Genomic DNA, 15854 nt, shown 5'->3' with positions numbered 1-15854 from the left:
ATTAGCGTGCTTTTGTTCTCATATTAATCCTTTTTGTGATAGATGTCCGGGGCAGATAGCCTCTTTAACTCATATGTTTTGGTCTTGCCCTACTCTGGAAACTTTTTGGAGAGACATTTTTAATATTATCTCAAAGGTATTGAATATAGATATCTCTCCTCATCCTATTACTGCTATCTTTGGACTACCTAAAATTTTCAGTAATCTTTCTCCTTCAGCCCGTAGAATGATTGCATTTCTTACTTTAATGGCAAAAAGATGTATCTTACAACATTGGAAAGAGCTCAATGCTCCAACCACCTTTTTTTGGTTTTCTCAGACGATATTATGCTTGAATTTGGAGAAAATTAGAAGCAATCTTTATGATTCCTCACTTAAATTTGAACAGACATTTTATTCAATATTTTCATTTAATGTAATTTTTTTTCTTCTCTTTTTTGCTCCATATTTATATACCCTTCTTGTTTTTTTTACTGTTTTTAATGGAGGTCGGGTTTGAGGACGTGATTTTAAGTTCTTTAACTCTACTTGGTTCCAAGTTAGCCCATTGCTTTGCTTTGCTTTCAGTTAGTTGTACAGTGGGTTTTTTTTGGGTTTTTTTTCTTTTCTCTATTGATATATATATAAAAATTAGTATACTATTATGTTACCTTAGTATGTTATGTTTAAATTACATTGTTTGTATCACTTTTTTTTTCTGTATTAATATCTCCTGTAATTTTATTATATTCTAACAGTGTATTAGTGCCTATATGGCTTACCTTTTTGTATACTTATTCAATAAAAAGATTTAAAAAGAAAAGAAAGAAAGCGAATATTCTAGCATTGATAAAGCAATGGCTGACTGGCAGGAGGCAAAGAGGGAGCCTTTTCTGGATGGCTGCCAGTGATTAGTGGTGTTCCACAGGGGTCTGTGTTGAGACCAATTCTTTTTCCATTATATGTCAATGCTTTGAATGATGGAATCGTTGGCTTTGTTGCAAAGTCTGCAGATGTTACAAAGATAGGTGAAGAGGCAGATAGCTTTGGGGAAGTAGAAAGGCAACAGAAGGACTCAGACAGATTAGGAGAATGGGCAAAGAGATGGCAGATGGACTACAGTGTCAGGAAGTGTATGGTCATGCATTCTGCTAGAAGAAATGAAAGAGCTGACTATTTTCTAAATGAAGAGAAAATACAAAAACCGAGGTGCAAAGGGACTTGGGAGTGCTTGTGCAGGATTCCCTAAAGGTTAATTTGCAGGTTGAGTCTGTGGTGACGAAGGCAAATGAAATGTTAGCATTCATTTCAAGAGGACTAGAATACAATAGCAAGGATGTAAAGTTGGGACTTCATAAAGCACTGGTGAGGTTTCAACAGCTCGTCATATAAAGAGCATTTGATGGCTCCGGCCTGTATTCACTGGAATTCAGAAGAATGAGGGGTGATCTCATTGCCACAGGCAACTGTGGAGGTCAAGTCCTTATGAATATTTAAGGCAGAGATTGATAGATTCTTGAGTGGTCAGGGCATGAAGGGGTACGGGGGAGGGGGGAGGCAGAAGACTGGGGCTTAGAGGAAAAATGGATCAACCACACTGAAATGGCAGAGCAGACTTGATGGGCCAAATGGCCGAATTCTGCTCCTATGTCTTATGCCACATAAAAGACATGTGTAAGAGTTCCTAATATTGGTGATCTGCATAGCCATTGTCTGAAGATTAGTTGTATCATAGAAGACAAAACCAGAATAAAATATTGTTTTCATGCTTGATGTAACTGGTGGACTGTTCCCATAACCAGTTCTGAAAAAGATATACCATAGATAGGTTGAGTGAATTGGTAAAAACTTGGCAGACAATGCTTAAAGTGGAGCTACGTTAGATTGTGCTCTTTAGTGTTAAGCAAACTATAAGATAAACAGATAAAAATTGCAGATGAGAAAATTAAGTGTATACAAGATTGTCAGAACTTGCAGACAGGTGCACTAAGGGGTTGGAAACTGAAAAGGCAAATTAGTCTTCACGTCAAGAAATGCTGGTGTTTTGAAACATGGAAGTATTATTACAATTGTAACAAAATACTGGTAAGATCACATTTAGAGTACCATGCAGAGCTTTGGTACTCTCATTTAAGGAAGGAAATAATAGCATTGGAGGTAATCCAAAAGAGAGTAACAAGTTTGATGAAATTATCATTTAGAAATTATAAATTCGCAACATCTTTTCAGTGACTATTCCCCCCTCTCCACCATGCTTAGACCAATTGCCTTGATTCTATATCCCTGCTTTTGAACATTTTGTTGTGGAAAATAGGATTTCAAAACCGATTGTAGGGATGACTTACAGCGGACTGAAAAGCTTGAACATGTAAATAGTAAGAAAGTGGATGTGCTGGAGCTTTTGGAAAGCATTAAGTTGGATAAGTCACTGGGACCAGACGAGATGTACCCCAGGCTACTGTGGGAGGTGAGGGAGGAGATTACTAAGCCTCTGGCAATGGTCTTTGCACCATCAATGGGGACGGGAGAGGTTCCGGAGGATTGGAGGGTTGCGGATGTTGTTCCATTATTCAAGAAAGGGAGTAGAGATAGCCCAGGAAATTTTAGACCAGTGAGTCTGACTTACTGGTCATGCCTTACAAGCCTGACTGAATTTTTTGAGGATGTGACTAAACGCATTGATGAAGGTAGAGCAGTAGATGTAGTGTATATGGATTTTAGTGAGGCATTTGATAAGATACACCATGTAAGGCTTATTGAGAAAGTAAGGAGGCATGGGATCCAACGGGACATTGCTTTGTGGATCCAGAACTGGCTTGCCCAGAGAAGGCAAAGAGTTGTTGTAGATGGGTCATATTCTGCATGGAGGTCAGTCACGAGTGGTGTGCTTCAGGGGTCTGTTCTGGGACCCCTACACTTCGTGATTTTTATAAATGACCTGGATGAAGTGGAAGGATGGGTGACTAAATTTGCTGATGACACAAGGGTTGGAGGTATTGTGGATAGTGTGGAGGGCTGTCAGAGGTTACAGGGGCACACTGATTGTATGCAAATCTGGGCTGAGAAGTGGCAGAAGGAGTTCAACCCAGTTAAGTGTGAAGTGGTTCACTTTGGTAGGTCAAATATGATGACAGAATATAGTATTTATGGTAAGAGTCTTGGCAATGTGGAGGATCACAGGGATCTTGGGGTCCAAGTCCACAGGACACTCAAAGCTGCTGCGCAGGTTGACTCTGTGGTTAAGAAAGCATACGGTGCATTGGCCTTCATCAATCGTGGGATTGAGTTTAGGAGACAAGAGGTAATGTTGCAGCTATATAGGACCCTGATCAGAGTACTGTGCTCAATTCTGATCACCTCACTATAGGAAGGATGTGGAAACCATAGAAAGGGTGCAGAGGAGTTTTACAAGGATGTTGCCTGGATTGAGGAACACAGTTTTAAGGTGCTTGGAAGTAGGTACAGAGGAGATGTCAGGGTTAAGTTTTTTTTTTAAACATAGAGAGTGGTAAGTGCATGGAATGGGCTGCCAGCGATGGTGGTGGAGATGGATACGATAGGGTCTTTTAAGAGACTCCTGAACAGGTACATGGAGCTCAGAAAAATAGAGGGCTATGGGTAACCCTAAGTAATTTCTAAGGTAAGGGCATGTTCAGCACAGCTTTGTGGGCCGAAGGGCCTGTATTGTGCTGTAGATTTTCTATGTTTCTAAAACCACTCAATTTCATATCGATAAAGATTTTCACTCTTACTCAAAAAACTCAATTTCAATAACTTTCCCACCAAAGACAAACTGACTTGTGTATATTTACAAGATTTTTCTTTTCCTCCTTTTGCAAAACAAGAATAGTCCTTTTTTTCATGGCACCATTTCTGTCAATTTAAGTTTAAAAAGTGATGACCAGATCCTCCCTAATTTTTTCTAATGCATATTTGCACTAATGCTTTTGGTATGTCACCCAGGCCTGGCAGTTTATCTCCTTTTAAACCCCTTTATACTTCTTCCCTTGATATGTTGTTTGCATCCAATATCTCACTCATCTTGCCTTAACAACAACTTTGATGTCCCCTCCTTTTTTGGAAACAAAAGTATGTTAGCCACACACTGGCTACATCTTTATCCCCTGTTCTTGCTCGTCTCTTCGATCTTACGACTATCACATATTATTTAAAACATATTCGGATTTCCTTCCCTTTTACTTGTCAGTATTCTTATCATGTCCTCTTCATTTTTGAAAATTGCATTTTAATTATGCTGTATTGAAGTCCTGGTGGCACAAGGACTCTAGATGCTGAAGTCTGTAGCAACACAAAAATGCTGAAGAAACTCAGTGGGTCAGGCAGCATCTATGGAAGGAATGGACAATTGACATTTCAGGTCGTAACCCTTCATCTAGTCCCAAAATAGTGACTGTCCACTTCCCTCCAAAGGCGCTGCCTGACCCACTGAGTTCCTCTGACATTTTGTGTTTGATCATTGAACTCTTGATGTCCGAAACAGAGTTCCCCATTTGTCTTATCTTATCCTCCACTTATCTCTTCACCAAGGGATGGTGATCTAATTTTTTTTCTGTTGGAAGAACAGGTGTATCCCAAGGCTACTTCTTGAATACTGAAGAATACATGTGTGGTAGCTAAAGCTTTTCTTTAGAATCACTAGCAATCAGCCAGCAAGATTGATTACACCAAAGCTTAGTCTCAACAAGAGATAGATGCCTTTAATTGATCTTCAACTCATTAAGAGCAGACGAAAATAAATACCGGAAAAAACATTAAGCAGAACACACAGATGCTGGAGGAATTCAGTAAGGAAAGCAGCATCTATGAAACTGATGTTTCGGGCTGAGACCCTTCATCAAGACTGGTAAGGAAGGGGACAGAAGCCAGGTTAAGGTGGGGAGGAGTTGAGGGTGGAAGAAGGAATCCCTATCACTCTGTCACTCCAAAAAAATGCTATTCTCTCCTCTTAATTGCTCCGTCTCTGTCGTATCTGTGCTCAGGATTATGCTTTTTTTTATCCTAGAACACAAAATATCCTTTTTCCTAAGAACAGGTTTCCCTTTCACCACAATCATCGCTGTCCTCACCCAAATCTCCTCCCATTTCCCACACATTTACCCTCACTCCATCCTCCCGCCATCACAAGAGGCATAGGGTTTCCCTTGTCCTTAACCTACCAACCCACTGAGCCTCTTCATCCAGCACATCATTCCCTGTCCAGCTTCTGCCATATCCAATAGGATCTTAACACTAAACACATCTTACTTCCCACCCCCATCCTCCTCCCAGCTTTCCATATAGATCATGCTCTACGTGACTCCCTTGTCCACTCGTCCTTCCCCACTGTTCTCCCTCCAAGCATAATAACTGCTACACGTGTCCTTAACCTCCTCCACCAACATTCAGAGCCCCAAACAGTCCTTCCTACATCTCAGTTTGTCAGGGCCATTAGAAACCTGTGCAGTCACTTCTACATCAGTGAGACCTGACGCAGATTGGGGGACCACTTCACTGAGCACCTTCGCTCTATCACCCACCAAAGGCATGACCTCCCGGTGGCTACCCATTTCAGTTCAACCTCCCATTCTGACACGTCTATCCAAGGTCTCCTCTACTGCCACCATGAAGCCAAACGGAGGTGGGGGGAGCAACATCTTATATTTTGCCCGGGTAGCCTGCAAGTTGATGTTATGAACTTTGATTTCTCCAACACGTTAAATTCTGCCCCTCCCTCCTCCTTTCTTTTTCCATTCCTTATTCTGGTTACCCACTCACCTCTAATCATCTCAACTACCCTTCACCCCTTGCCTCCTTCTTTCCTCCACTGTCTTACTCTCCTTCAGCCCTTTTGTTCTTCCATCTATCATCTCCCAGCTTCTCACATCATTCCCATCCACCTACCTTCCACATCACCTGTTCTTACCTATCACCTGCCAGCTTGTACTCCTTCCTTCCCCCCAGCTCCTTATTCTGGCTATTGCCACCTTCCTTTCCAGTCCAAATGAATGGTTTGGCCAGAAACTGTGACTATTTATTCCCCTCCATAAATGCTGCTTAAACTAGCTGAATTCCTTAAGCATTTTGCATATTGTTCAAGATATCCAGCATCCACGAGAATCACTCGTGTTTAGAAAAAATATAAAACTGCATTTCCTTCAATTTTTAGCGACATCAGATTCTGTTGTACCATGAAGTGCATAACAGATCGACATTTGACCATTACATTATTGAAGTCAGCTCTAATCAGCCACCGGTGCAACAACTCATTCACTGTTTAGGAGAAATTACAGGTATTGGTAATACTGACAACACAGAGCAATTATCAGTATCGAATGTCAGTTATCCCACAAATGCCACTACCAGTCGCATCCATATTTGGGTTACTGAACACTGACTCGTTCATTAACATTACTTTTTTACCAGCCTGGCAGCAGTTGACGCCAATGTTACAAGCTCATCGTTCACCCCACTGCTAATAGCAGTCCACACGGGCAGCAACTCGCCTTGTCACACGTCGGCCGCTGCCAGCTCCCCATCCTCGCTCACCTGAACTCAGCGGCCACGCCGCCGTCCCGCAGCGGGGCTCAGCTGGAGCCCAGCACTGCGGCTTCCATTCCCCGGGTTCTCGGCGCCGTCCTCAGACGTGCCAGCGACCTCTTCCTCCGGCTGGTTCTCCTCGAACTCCAGCTGCTCGCCGCCCCCTCCTCCAGAGCCGCTGATCAGTTGTTCTCTCCGGCTCTGGGTCACGGCGTCACGGTCACGCCGCCTCCGCTCCTCGACTTCCCGCTGCCTGCGGCTCCTCGAGCCGTCGTCCCGGTCGCTGACCCGCTCCTGGTTCGGTCTCTGGCTGCCTCCTCCGCCCGTGACCCTGACTGCCCGCTGCCCACTGATATTGAAGTCTCCGCCGGCCGGTCTGTCGGGCTCCGTCTTGCTCACTGCCTCAGTCGCTAACGGCGACTCCGGCTCTTTGTCTATTTCCCCAAACAAACTGATGCCAACATGTCCTCCCCCCGCTTGACAGCAGCAACGACCACTACTATTGGCCAGCGCGCTGTGGACGTGATTGGCACAGCAGCACAGTAGACGTTGATTGGGTTATCAACAAAGCACTGCGCTTGACCCATTTCTAGAACGCATGCGCGCTCGGTTGCTGGCGTGAGGTGGTGCGGGTGTTTTATTGGTATCTAGGGTAAGAGAGCCGTTCAGAACTCTGTCCCCCAGCAGTTTCTGTTGGGAGTTCGCACGTTCTCTCTTTGACCAGGCGGTTTCCCCCCCCCCCAAAGTTACTGCCCACAAAATATTGCCCCAAACGAGTCGTAGGCATAATGTGGAGTGAATAAGTTTCAGGGAGAACTTGTCGGGAAGAGGAATATTCTACGAACGAGCACAGATATAATGATTATCATACCGTCATATTATAATAAAACGTATAGAAAGTTAAAAACAAGCCAGTACATAAGATCGTGCTAAAATGGGCCGAATCGCAAATTAACCACGCTGAAACCCCGCTGCAATCCGAGGACTGCTGTGTTTAAAAAAAAATGATTTGTTTAGAGTCTACCCCCAATTTCTTTTCTAATCCAGTATGTCACATTTGGTTTTTTGTCTCCCAGGTTGGGGACAGTCCGAGTGAGCCCGGCAGTCTTCAATAAGAGAGCCAAGGTAGATATGAACCCAATTACATGGCTATATTAGGGTTTAATTTTCACTCTTAAAATATGTATTACAAACTGCGAGTGATTTCTCGCCCAACTGAGGAAGAAATGCTACAGACAAATGCAAATAGAAAACTTGGAGGATGCGGGCATCGATCCCGCTACCTCTCGCATGCTAAGCGAGCGCTCTACCATTTGAGCTAATCCCCCACTACAAATGCAACTTCAGGAAGAACTCTGAAGAAGTATAAATAATAGTCATTTAACGAAAGTAGTTTTTAATACAGTACTGTCTAAAAAGACCCTCTCATCATCACCCGATTTCCTGCAACCACGTTCCCCCAACATAAGCCCCGCACGATAAATTATTCACGAAGCGTTTACCTAAAACGTCTTCTTTGCGGCGATGTGCTGGGGCAATGGCATCAGCACGGGTGATGCCAACAGGCTCAATAAACTGATTAGAAAGACTGGCTCTGTTGTAGGAGTCACACTGGAGACTGTCGTAGGACAAAGGACCCTCCAGAAATTCCTGCCATTCTGGACAATGTTTCTCACCCTCTGCATGCTACCTTAGCTGAACAGAGGAGCACTTTCGGTAATAGACTAAAACAACTGTGCTGCTCCAAAGAGCGCTGTATGAGGTCACTCTTACCATTAGGCTCTATAATGAATCAACCTAAGCCGGGTAAGTGATGACCCCTCCTTACACTGTTAGTAACCTCTGTTTACCACACCCTGCTATCGCGGACACTGTGCAATACTGGGCACAGGAATGTGCACCCATTACTGTATAATACTACGGTAATTCTTCCGTCTTATTAGTGTGAACTTGGAAATTAGGTAATCTTTCACTTGTAAATAATTTTTTTAACTTATCTTATTTCTTTCTTCTTTTCTAATATTTGTATATCTGTGCACTGGTAATGGCACTGTAATTTCCTTTGGTATCAATGTCTATCTAAAAAGGAAGACTGTCAGAAACTAAAACAGATGTCCTTCGAGCCGGAATCGAACCAGCGACCTAAGGATTACAGCAGGGCTCCTACAGTCCTCCGCTCTACCAGCTGAGCTATCGAAGGCACTGCGCAAGCAGGCGCTCTCACGCCTCCTGTGTCCGTCTATGCTGTGAGTAATGTGTTTTTATATTTTTTTAATCTGTCCATCAGTTGTTGTAGAGGAAACGAAACGGACTGCAGATGCTGTAGGAAAAAAATTAAATGCTGAAAAAATTCAGCCGGTCAGGCAGCATCTATGGAGCGAAAGATATGGTCAACGCCTCGGGATTGATATCCTGAATCAAGATCGAGAGCTTTGAGGGAGAAGAGTAGTAGGTGGAGTCTCGGATCATTCAGATGGATTCAGGTTGGGGGAGGGAGAGTGAGTGATGGGGCTGATGGATGGAAACAGACTGGGGGAAAAGGGGGAAGGAACCAGGTGGAGGTAGGGGGTAGATGACGATCTGGAGGCACAAGAAGCACAATTGCTGGGTTCTGATCATTAAGGAAGGTGTAATGTGGAACTAAATAAGGGAGGGATAATGGGCAGATGGAGGAGGGTTGGGAAAAGGGTGAATGGGCAGGTGGATAGGGGTGTGAGAGAGAGTGAATTTGAATTTTTATTTCTTTCATCCTTCACTTCCATAAAAATCTTTTATGTTATGTCTCTATCTAAATGTGCCATGTGCAATCATAGTAATTTACAATAAATAGAATAGTCTATGTAACAGAAATACACTCAAATCAGCGTGAGTTCATCAGTCTGATGGCCAGGTGGAAGAAGCTGTCCCGGAGCCTGTCGGTCCTGGCTTTTATGCTGCGGTACCGCTTCCCGGATGGTAGCAACTGGAATAGGTTGTGGTTGGGATGACCCTGAGGGCCCCATTTTACACACCTGTCCTTGTAAATGTCCTGAATCATGGGAAGTTCACAACTACAGATACACGCCACTCTCTGCGGAGTCCTGCCATTAAGAGAGTTCGCATACCAGGCGGTGATGCAGCCAGTCAGGATGCTCTCAATTGTGCCCCTGTAGAAAGTTCTTCGGATTTGGGGGCCCATACTCATAAATCCCCAGGGCCAGATGGTCTGCATCCCAGAGTGCTTAAGGAAGTAGCCCAAGAAATAGTGGATGTATTAGTGATAATTTTTCAAAACTCTTTAGATTCTGGACCAGTTCCTGAGGATTGGAGGGTGGCTAATGTAACCCCACTTTTTAAAAAAGGAGGGAGAGAGAAACCGGGGAATTATAGACCAGTTAGCCTGACATCAGTGGTGGGGAAAATGCTAGAGTCAGTTATCAAAGATGTGATAACAGCACATTTGGAAAGCCGTGAAATCATCGGACAAAGTCAGCATGGATTTGTGAAAGGAAAATCATGTCTGACGAATCTTATAGAATTTTTTGAGGATGTAACTAGTAGAGTGGATAGGGGAGAACCAGTGGATGTGGTATATTTGGATTTTCAAAAGGCTTTTGACAAAGTCCCACACAGGAGATTAGTGTGCAAACTTAAAGCACACGCTATTGGGGGTAAGGTATTGATGTGGATAGAGAATTGGTTGGCAGACAGGAAGCAAAGAGTGGGAATAAACTGGACCTTTTCAGAATGGCAGGCAGTAACTAGTGGGGTACTGCAAGGCTCAGTGCTGGGACCCCAGTTGTTTACAATATATATTAATGACTTAGATGAGGGAATTAAATGTAGCATCTCCAAGTTTGCAGATGACACGAAGCTGGGCGGCAGTGTTAGCTGTGAGGAGGATGCTAAGAGGATGCAGGGTGACTTGGATAGGTTAGGTGAGTGGGCTAATTCATGGCAGATGCAATTTAATGTGGATAAATGTGAGGTTATCCACTTTGGTGGCAAGAACAGGAAAACAGATTATTATCTGAATGGTGGCCGATTAGGAAAAGGGGAGGTGCAATGAGACCTGGGTGTCATTGTACACCAGTCATTGAAAGTGGGCATGCAGGTACAGCAGGCGGTGAAAAAGGCAAACGGTATGCTGGCATTTATAGCGAGAGGATTCGAGTACAGGAGCAGGGAGGTACTACTGCAGTTGTACAAGGCCTTGGTGAGACCACACCTGGAGTATTGTGTGCAGTTTTGGTCCCCTAATCTGAGGAAAGACATTATTGCCTTAGAGGGAGTACGAAGAAGGTTCACCAGATTGATTCCTGGGATGGCAGGGCTTTCATATGAAGAAAGACTGGATCGGCTAGGCTTATACTCGCTGGAATTTAGAAGATTGAGGGGGGATCTTATTGAAACGTATAAAATTCTAAAGGGATTGGACAGGCTAGATGGAGGAAGATTGTTCCCGATGTTGGGGAAGTCCAGAACGAGGGGTCACAGTTTAAGGATAAAGGGGGAAGCCTTTTAGGACCAAGATGAAGAAAAACTTCTTGACACAGAGAGTGGTGAATCTGTGGAATTCTCTGCCACAGGAAACAGTTGAGGCCAGTTCATTGGCTATATTTATAGACAATAGACAACAGGTGCAGGAGTAGACCATTCGGCCCTTCGAGCCAGCCCCACCATTCACTGTGATCATGGCTGATCATCCACAATCAGTATCCAGTTCCTGCCTTATTAACCTTTGATTCCACTATCTTTAAGAGCTCTATCCATCTCTTTCTTGAAAGCATCCAGAGACTTGGCCTCCACAGCCTTCTGGGGCAGAGCATTCCATATCTCCACCACTCTCTGGGTGAAAAAGTTTTTCCTCAACTCTGTTCTAAATGGCCTACCCTTTATTCTTAAACTGTGGCCTCTGCTTCTGGACTCACCCATCAGCGGGAACATGCTTCCTGCCTCCAGCGTGTCCAATCCCTTAATAATCTTATATGTTTCAATAAGATCCCTCCTCAGTCTTCTAAATTCCAGAGTATACAAGCCCAGTTGCTCTAATCTCTCGACATATGACAGTTCCGCCATCCCCGGAATCAACCTTGTGAACCTACGCTGCACTCCCTCAATAGCAAGAATGTCCTTCCTCAAATTTGGAGACCAAAACTGCACACAGTACTCCAGGTGTGGTCTTACCAGGGCCCTGTACAGCTGCAGAAGGACCTCTTTGCTCTTATACTCAATTCCCCTTGTTATGAAGGCCAGCATGCCATTAGCTTTCTTCACTGCCTGCTGTACTTGCATGCTTGCTTTCATTTAAGAAGGAGTTAGTTATGGCCCTTGTGGCTAAAGGGATCAGTGGGTATGGAGAGAAGGCAGGTACAGGGTTCTGAGTTGGATGATCAGCCATGATCATACTGAATGGTGGTGCAGGGTCAAAGGGCTGAATGGCCTACTCCTGCACCTATTTTCTATGTTTCATACCAAACTTCCTCATTCGGCTGAGGTGAGACAGGTGCTGTTGTGCCTTTTTCACCACACAACCAGTATGTACAGACCACGTGAGATCCCCAGTGATGTTTATGCCCTCTCAACCCCTGATCCATTGATGTCAACAGGGGTTAGCCCATCTCCATTCCTCCTATAATCCACAACTAGCTCCTTTGTTTTTGCGACATTGAGGGAGAGGTTGTTTTCTTGACACCACTGTGTCAGAGAGATGACTTCTTCCCTGTAGGCCGCCTCATTATTGTTTGAGATAAGAAAATCAATGTAGTGTTGTCGTCAAATTTAATTAGCAGATTGGAGCTGTGGGTAGCGACACAGTCAGGGGTATACAGAGAGTAAAGGAGGGGACTCCGTACGCAGCCCTAAGGGGCTTCTGTCAGAGAGAGTGTGAGAGAGAGAAAGAAAAAAAGAGTAATTAGAATTTACTAGAAGAGGGGACCAAATGGTGAATCTGAAGGAGAGAGAAAAGGAGAGAACAGAAGGGGGGTTGGTGGTGCTGGGTTACATGAAGCTGGAATATTCAGTGTTCATACCAATGGATTATAGACAGCACTGGTAGAATATCAGGTGTTGTTCTTCAGATTTGCATTTAACCTCAGTTTAGCAGTGGAAAAGACCATGGTTAATGTGGGAATAGGGAATTGGTAGCATGCAACTCAAAGTTTCAGGCAACACACATCAAGGTTGCTCGTGAACGCAGCAGGCCTGGCAGCATCTCTAGGAAGAGGTACAGTTGACGTTTCAGGCCGAGACGCTTCGTCAGGACTAACTGAAGGAAGAGTTAGTAAGAGATTTGAGAGGGGGAGGGGGAGGTCCAAAATGTTAGGAGAAGACGGGAGGGGGAGGGATGGAGCCAAGAGCTGGAGAGGTGATTGGCAAAAGGGATATGATCGGATCATGGGACAGGAGGCCCAAGGAGAAGGAAAAGGGGGGTGGGGAGAACCCAGAGGATGGGCAAGGGGTATAGTGAGAGGGACAGAGGGAGAAAAAGGAGAGTGAGAGAAAGGATGTGTGTATAAAAATAAATAACGGATGGGGTACGAGGGGGAGGTGGGGCGTTAGCAGAAGTTACAGAAGTCAATGTTCATGGATCTCCCCCTCCCCCTCCCACTTTCAAATCTCTTACTAACTCTTCCTTCAGTTAGTCCTGACGAAGGGTCTCGGCCTGAATCGTCGACTGTACCTCTTCCTAGAGATGCTGCCTGGCCTGCTGCATTCACCAGCAACTTTGATGTGTGTTGCCTGAAAGCTTCAGATGGTCATTGAAGTTCTACAGTGCTTGGTTTTGTCGATGAAGGAGGCTACTTCATTGAACAGTACTGCACAGTACAAAGCCTTGGGGTCACGATGGTGTGCTGACCCTTTAACCTACACCAAGATCAGTCCAACCCTTCTCTCCCACAAAGCCCTCCATTTTTCTTTCATCCATATGCCTATCTAAAAGTCTCTTAAATCTCCCTAATATATTTGCATCCACCACCAGTATTTTCCATGCACTTACCACGCTGTAAAAAAAACCTACATTTGACATCGCCCTTAGACTTTCCCCTAACTCCTTAATTTTATGCCCCCACATATTAGCCATTTCCAGCCTGGGAAAATGTCTCACTGTCAACTTAATCTATGCCTCATCATTTTGTATACTCCATCAGGTCATCTTTCATCCTCCTTCTCTCCAAAGAGGAAAACCCTAGCTCACTCAACCTTTCCTCATAAGACATGTTCTCTAATCCATTCAGCTTCCTGATAAATATCATCTGCACCCTCTCTAAAACTTCTACATCAATCCTATAATGAGATTCCTATAATCAAAGTTTTATAGAGCTGCAATATTACCTTGTGGCTCTTCAACTCAATCCCCCAACTAATGAAGACCAACATTCTTTATGCCTTAACAGCATTATCAACTTGCATTGTAACTTTAAGGGGTGTATGGACATTGAACCTCAAGATCCCTCTATTCCTCCAAATCTGTGATTAATGCTGCATTCTGCCTTTAATTTTGGCCTTCCAAACTGAATCCCTTCACACTTTTCCTGATTGAACCCCGCTTAGCACAGGTCCACATCCTATCAATCGTCCCTTGTAACTTTCAAACAACCTTCTACACTATCCACAACACCAACCTTTATGCCATCTGTTGACGGACTAATGCACTATTCCATTTCCTCGTTTGTCATTTATCAAAATCACAAAGAGCAGGAATCCCAGAACAGAACTGTGTAGAATACCAGCAGTCACTGACCTCCAGGCAGAGTACAACACTCTGCCATCTGTTAACAAGCCAATTCTGAATTCAAGCAGGCAGGTTTCCTTGGATTTCATGCCTCCTGACTATCTTAATGAACCTAATATGTCAAACACTTTTTTTTTACAATCTATATACATCAACTGCTTTGCTTTCAACAGTATGTCTTGTCATTTTCTCAAATCAGGCTCATGAGGCTTGACCTGCTCCTCACAAAGCAAGGTTGACTATCCCTAATCAGACTGTGCTTCTCCAGATTGTTGCAAATCCTGTCTCTAGGAATTCTCTCCAATAGTTTGCCCATCACTGATGTAAGACTTGCCTGTCGATAATTTCCAGGGTTATTCCTATTACCTTTCTTGAACGAAGGAACAGCATTTGCTACCCTCCAATCCTCTAACACCATTTCTGTGGCCAAAGGGAACTCAAAGATCATCGCCAAAGATGCAGCGGTCTCTTCCCCTATTTCCCGTAGTAACCTGGAGTACATCCTGCTCTGAACTGGGACTTATCTCTTCCAATGTTTTTTCCAAAAGTTCCAGCACATCCTTTTTCTTAACATTGACATGCTGCAGCATATCAGCCTGATTTACACTGACCACACATTTGTGAAGGTCCCTCTCACTTGTGAATACTGAAGTATTCTTTAAGGACCTCCCACCTCCTCCAACACCAGGACAATTTCTCTTTTATCCCTGATCAGTCCTACCATCACCTCAGTCATCCTCCTGTTCTTCACATATCTATTGAATACCTTGGGGTTCTTAATCCTATTCACTCAGGCCTTGCCCTGCCCCCTTCTAGCTCTTAAGTCCATTCTTAAGCTTCTTCCTAGCCACCTTGTAATTTTCAAGAGCCCTGTCCAATCCCTACTTTTTAAATTGTTTGTATACTTCATTCTTTCTCTCGATTAGATGTTTCACATCTCTTGTCAATCATTCACCGAACCATCATTTTCTTGCCTCAATGAGACAAACCTATCCAGAACACCAGGCTCCCTGAACAACCTACAGATGTGGTAAATCCACTCCCAAGTCCCTACCTATAGCATCATAGTTCACGCTCCTGCAATTATTTTTGCATATTGTCTTATTCTATTCCTGTCCAAGGCTCTCATTAATGTTGGGGATTTTTGGTCACCATCTTAGCCACCAGGAGATCTGTCACCTGACTAGGTTCATTGCTAGTACCAGATACAGTATACCGCCCCTCTAGTGGGCCTGTCTACGTACTGTGTCAAGAATACTTCCTGGACACACCTAGCAATTTCCACCCTCCCTAAACCTTTTACATAAAGAGCACTAAAGGCAGTGGATGCCCAACCTAACCATTGCTTCCCTTCCACAAATGATGCTTGAATCCTCCAGCAATTTATTTTTAGCCACAAGCAAGGAGCTGCTGCTTCCAATGTTAAACTACAGGTGCACATTGCCTCAGGGGAGCTTGGAAACACCCTACAGTTAATGACTAAGTGGTAAGGAGCAGAGAAACTTAGAGGCATTGAGAATTATGAAGTTCAACTCCCGCTCTCATGTGTAAGCCCAAGATGAACTGCATCTACCTCTGGATAATGTATTTGGAGGTCAGACAACAAAATATGGGAGGATGGAAT

At 44.0% G+C, this 15854-nt stretch overlaps 1 protein-coding gene, 1 long non-coding RNA gene and 2 other non-coding genes across 7 annotated transcripts in view; 1 reads left to right on the top strand and 3 right to left on the bottom strand.

Annotated features, from left to right (window-relative positions):
• agbl5 (AGBL carboxypeptidase 5) overlaps window positions 1–6982 on the bottom strand; it is a 157649-nt gene extending 150667 nt beyond the window's left edge. For all 3 annotated transcript variants that reach the window (XM_063036370.1, XM_063036377.1, XM_063036382.1), the window contains exon 1: window positions 6526–6982. The gene's annotated coding sequence lies outside the window, so the exon portion shown is untranslated. The remainder of the gene's footprint in view (window positions 1–6525) is intronic.
• A 789-nt stretch (window positions 6983–7771) lies between these two features.
• trnaa-agc (transfer RNA alanine (anticodon AGC)) lies at window positions 7772–7844 on the bottom strand. Its single transcript has one exon. It is a non-coding gene; the product is annotated as a tRNA-Ala (tRNA).
• A 369-nt stretch (window positions 7845–8213) lies between these two features.
• Window positions 8214–15854, top strand: part of LOC134339706 (uncharacterized) — a 48533-nt gene continuing 40892 nt past the window's right edge. For both annotated transcript variants that reach the window (XR_010016440.1, XR_010016439.1), the window contains exons 1-2: window positions 8214–8322; window positions 8604–8762. This is a non-coding gene — a long non-coding RNA (uncharacterized LOC134339706). The remainder of the gene's footprint in view (window positions 8323–8603; window positions 8763–15854) is intronic.
• Window positions 8631–8716, bottom strand: trnay-gua (transfer RNA tyrosine (anticodon GUA)). Its single transcript is given in 2 exon segments — window positions 8631–8666; window positions 8680–8716. It is a non-coding gene; the product is annotated as a tRNA-Tyr (tRNA).

Source organism: Mobula hypostoma, chromosome 2 (assembly GCF_963921235.1).
Source record: "Mobula hypostoma chromosome 2, sMobHyp1.1, whole genome shotgun sequence".
Taxonomy (NCBI): Eukaryota; Metazoa; Chordata; class Chondrichthyes; order Myliobatiformes; family Myliobatidae; genus Mobula; species Mobula hypostoma.
Note: the sequence above shows the minus strand (reverse complement) of the source record. Positions and strands in the feature narration are given on the sequence as shown.